The sequence below is a fragment of the Phoca vitulina genome, unplaced genomic scaffold, assembly GCF_004348235.1.
Source record: "Phoca vitulina isolate PV1807 unplaced genomic scaffold, GSC_HSeal_1.0 scaffold5, whole genome shotgun sequence".
NCBI lineage: Eukaryota > Metazoa > Chordata > Mammalia > Carnivora > Phocidae > Phoca > Phoca vitulina.
Genome location: NW_022589708.1, coordinates 50,868,399 through 50,873,133, shown reverse-complemented (window position 1 = coordinate 50,873,133; position 4,735 = coordinate 50,868,399). Strand labels below are relative to the sequence as shown.

Here is a 4,735-nt window from a genome sequence, read left to right as displayed (position 1 = left end):
GCCTTTGTTGGCAGAAGACGTGGACTTTATTACTCACGGCACAGCAAAACATGAACATCACCGTATTTGTATAACTTCTCCTTGCAAATGGCTCAGATGGACGCCTGCACACGCGGCGAGCTGTGTCCTAGGAGAGTGACCCCAGGCTTAGGGATCCTGAATTTATAATGAGCAGTAAGTATGCCTGCCCTTCCCCTGGAGGCTGATACTATCTCTACCTTTCCAGGCCGTTTGCTGTACGGGTGTTCTCGAGAAGATATCCCGGACTAAAGGGATCCATAGCTTTGCTGGTAAGACATGTATGTAGAAATGCATGAGACCCATGAAGAATCATCTCCCAACACCACCTCATGGATCTTTTTTTTTTTTTTTTAAAGATTTATTTATTTGACAGAGAGAGACTCAGAGAGAGAGGGAATACAAGCAGGGGGATTGGGAGAGGGAGAAGTAGGCTTCCCACGGAGCAGGGAGCCCGATGTGGGGCTCGATCCCAGGATCCTGGGACCATGACCTGAGCTGAAGGCAGATGCTTAATGACTGAGCCACCCAGGTACCCCTCTCATGGATCTTTTTTATGAGGATGAAATGAACTAACGTGTTATATAAGTCAGGAGAGTTCAGGGTATATTGCAGTAACAAATGACTTCCCAAGTTTCAGTGTCTTAAACTTCCAAAGATGTACTTCTTGCTAATGCCACTTACTCAGAGGGGTTAGTGGGAGCTCTCTTCTAGGTCATCCTCACTCTGGGTCCTAGGCTGAAGGAGGCTTCATCATGTGGCACATTGTCATGGCAGGGGGAAATCGAGTGTGCAAAACAGCATGCTGGCTCTTAAAACTACATCCCGGAAGGAATGTGCATCTCTTCTGCTCACACGTCTTTGTCCGAAGCAAGACATGTGGCTAGACCTAATTTCGAGGGAGAAGGGAAGTGTGCCCAGAAGAAGACCTAAAATACTTCTTGGTGGCCAGCAGAAAATACTTCCAGGGAAACGCAAAGTCCTTGCACAAAGCGTGGCACGTGAAAACCTGTAGCTCTCCTCTTCCTTTCCACTCTTGGAGCCATGAGTTTGGGCAGGGTCAGAAGTGTGGGTCTTTGGTCCAGAGGAAGCTCATAGTGATCCTGGATTCAGATTGTTCTCTGGCCATCTGTGGCGGTGGTCAAGAAAATTTGCAGAATTTCCAGGGTAAACTTTTGTGTCCAAGCTTGTAAATCAAATGAATCAATACTAATTACTAACATGCATTCAAGTTCACAAGTCTGTTGGTCAACATGAAAAAAGAAGGAACATAGAATTTCTCTCGATCTCCAATTATTGCACAGAGATAATAACTAGATTGAGAAAGGAAAAAAATGTTGATTTATTTTTATTCATGAAGCAATGCAATCATGCAAAGATTCAATAGTTGAAATACTTCCTGATCAGAAGTGGTCCCCCCGCCCCCCTGACTGGAAATCATTGAATGCCATAGAATGAAATAAACATTAAGGATCATCACAGCCCCCATGCTTTAGAGTTAAAAAATGCCAGATGGGTATTAATTCATATCTTCAATAAATATTCATTAAGCTCTCCTGCGCCCCCATCTATCAGGTTCTGTGTGAAGGATCTGAGTATAGTGTGGGAAACAAAACACAGTTCCTGACTCCATGGGGCTTAGAGTCTAGAGGGAAAGAAAGATCCTAACAGGAGCCCTTATTCATGGCTTGCTTACTACAGGCTGGGTGCCGGGCTGGGCGAGACGTCTACATTTCACAGAAGACTCAACAGCCTGTGGGTGGTTTAATACTCACCATAACCGCTTGGAGGTTGTTGGAAGCTCAACTTTCACCCAGGATGGTCAAGGCTCAGTTGTTCGACATATTCTGTGGCTACCAGAGTTTTTAGGACAGAATTACAGATGTATCCACACCTAGACATTGTCACTAAGCTGTATCCCAAGAACCACCCTCATTCATAGGCTGTGGATTCCCCATCTCCAGGCTGTGCCTCCTCTTCATTCACATTCCCTATCAATGAATGAGCGACTCAGAGAATGCATGGCACGTCTGTCAGGTGCCAGGCACCATGCACCTACGGTTATCTTCCTACAATTATCTGCAAGGGTAGGAATGACTCTGATCACTTTGCAGATGAAGAAATGAAGGATCTGAACATGAGCAGACACTTGCCTGTTATTCCAGAACTCAAAACTGGGAGAGGCAGCCAGGATTCAACCCACGGCGTCTGAGCCAGGACCCTTCCCAGGGTCACGATGCTGTGTTTCCTCACTGCCGGCAGGCCTGACCAGTGGATGCTCCCAGACCTATAACCATGGTTCCTGCCAGACATCCCTAAGTCCCCCTGCAATAATGCCAGGTTATGAGATCCAGGCAGCTCTAGCACAAGCAGACTCATTTTGGGAGCACCTGCCTCTCCTCACTGCAATAGTACAACTTGCAGCTTTTACTCGTCTATTCTAACGAACTCAGCAAACATTGATTAAGCAGCTTCAATGTGGCGGGCCCCAAGGCTAACAGGGTGAGCCCGACACAGCCCTGGTCTCCAAGGGCTGAAAATCAAGAGCATGAGAGAAACTTAGAACCACAGCAAGTGTAATGGAAGTAGATTTCACCCAGGATTATATCAAATAAAGTGCAACAGGAGAACAAGGAGAGAGAAACTCCTACTAAGCAATCTAGGAAGGCTTTGGGGGGAGGTGTGGTTTGTCAGGGCTTTGAAGGATGGGTAAGACTCAAGTGCTAGAGGCCCGGCAGTGAGTGTGAAGGAGCCAATCCTGCAGCAAGAAGACGCGTTTTCTCCCAGAAACTGGTAAGTGGGGGGAGAAGTTGCTTTTCCAGAACTCACAAAAGCTGACCCATTTTCACAGAGGCCCCAGGGAGGAGCAGCTTATGGGGGGCAGGTGCTGCTTCGGGGGTGAGCTGAGAAGAAAGAATACTCTGGACACTTTGAAAGTCTTATCTGAAAGGGAGCCATCTGGTGCTTAGTACCAAGCAAACTTTTTATTTTCTCCAGGCATCTGGGCTTTGTGAGGGTGGAGGGACCCACGGCGGCTCCCTGGCTGCTGAAGGGCTGCATCTCCCGCCTGAAGCCTGACTGTCCCAGCCTCCTCACCTCTGCACAGAGCGGTCCCCACAGTGAGCTGATGAGCTGACAGCTGTCTCTTTAGGAGCCCTTCGGGTCTGCCTCCCCGCGCTGTCCCCCTGTGGGAGAAGCATGGTAGGTTTTTAATCCTGGCCACTTACATCTGGGAAAAACAATCCAAATGTTAGTCCATCTGGAGAGAGAACAAATCCGTATCTTCTGCTGCCTGTATCTTTTGATTTTCATCTCTGGATCTTTAAATCTCATTATGAAGCCAGAACGAACCCCCTGCAAGCCTGTCTCCTACCCTTCAGGCAGGCTTTCAGACGTTTCTTTGTGCCTAGTCTCCTCATGCTCCTTGCTAACAGAGCTCCTCTCAGCTGGGAGTGGCTGGCACAGCCCCTGAAACAGCGAAACAAAGCCTGGCTATGTCCCCATGAGGAAAGAGGCAATCATAACTTGCCTTCCTCCTGCCAGAGGGCGACCAAGCGAGGACAGTGCAGTGACTGGGTCACAGTCCCAGATCCTCCAGCCACCCTAAAGCGAGAGTTTGGCCACAACGCCCTGCGCTCATATGCTTCCGTAGGAGCGGACTCACGTGTTCAAAAAAGAACTTGGTACATTTCTTCCTAAACTGGCTCCTCCTCCTGTGTGCCCTGTTGGCGAAAAGGCAACAACCAATCACCCAAGTTAGGAGCTTTCAACTCTCCCAGGCTTTAGAGAGTTAACGGGTCTCTTAATGCTCATGCCTATGCTACCTCTTCTCCAGTTCTCCACGACTCCTTACGGCACCCTGCTTGCCTGGATTACTGCCACGGCTTGCTCTCCGCAGTCCTGCTTCCACTGTGTTTCCTTCCTAATCCACCCTCCAGGCTGCAGTCAGAATAATCTTCCTAAAATACACTTAGTTAGGTCATGCCTCTGCTCAAAACACTTGGCCTACAGCATAAGATTGAAACTCCTTAGCCTGGCATAGAAGCTCCATGTTCCATGCTCCAGCTTACCTGTGCAACCTCATTTTCCACCTGTGCTCCTCTCTACTCTCCATAACCGGCCATCTAGAACCACTTCCGGTTCCCTGCACCTGACGCATCATGCCTCTGCACATGCTCCGTGCATTACTCTGATTCTCTGGCTGTTACCAAAGCCCAGCTCAAGAGAGGTCCCCACTCTGAATGTCTTTCATATCACAGTGTATCTTCATTGGGTTTCTGTTAAAGTGCATAGTAGGATATCAGACATTATTTATGTACTCATCTCTGGCCCCAAGTCACCTGTGTGTTCCTTCTTAGCTAGTGCTGTGTCTTTTTTTTTTTTTAATTTTTTTTATTGTTATGTTAATCCCCATACATTACATCATTAGTTTTAGATATAGTGTTCCATGATTCATTGTTTGTGCATAACACCCAGTGCTCCATGCAGAACGTGCCCTCCTCCATACCCATCACCAGGCTAACCCATCCTCCCAACCCCCTCCCCTCTAGAACCCTCAGTTTGTTTTTCAGAGTCCATCGTCTCTCGTGGTTCTTCTCCCCCTCCGATTTCCCCCCCTTCATTCTTCCCCTCCTGCTACATTCTTCTTCTTCTTTTTTTCTTTCTTAACATATATTGCATTATTTGTTTCAGAGGTACAGATCTGAGATTCAACAGT

General features: G+C 47.8%; 1 long non-coding RNA gene across 1 annotated transcript; it reads right to left on the bottom strand.

Annotated features, from left to right (window-relative positions):
• Positions 1–1,783: 1,783 nt before the first annotated feature.
• On the bottom strand, positions 1,784–4,158 carry LOC116631321. The gene is made up of 3 exons (XR_004299163.1): positions 4,089–4,158; positions 3,115–3,203; positions 1,784–1,871 (listed from the first exon to the last, which is right to left on the bottom strand). It is a non-coding gene; the product is annotated as an uncharacterized LOC116631321 (long non-coding RNA).
• Positions 4,159–4,735: the final 577 nt, after the last annotated feature.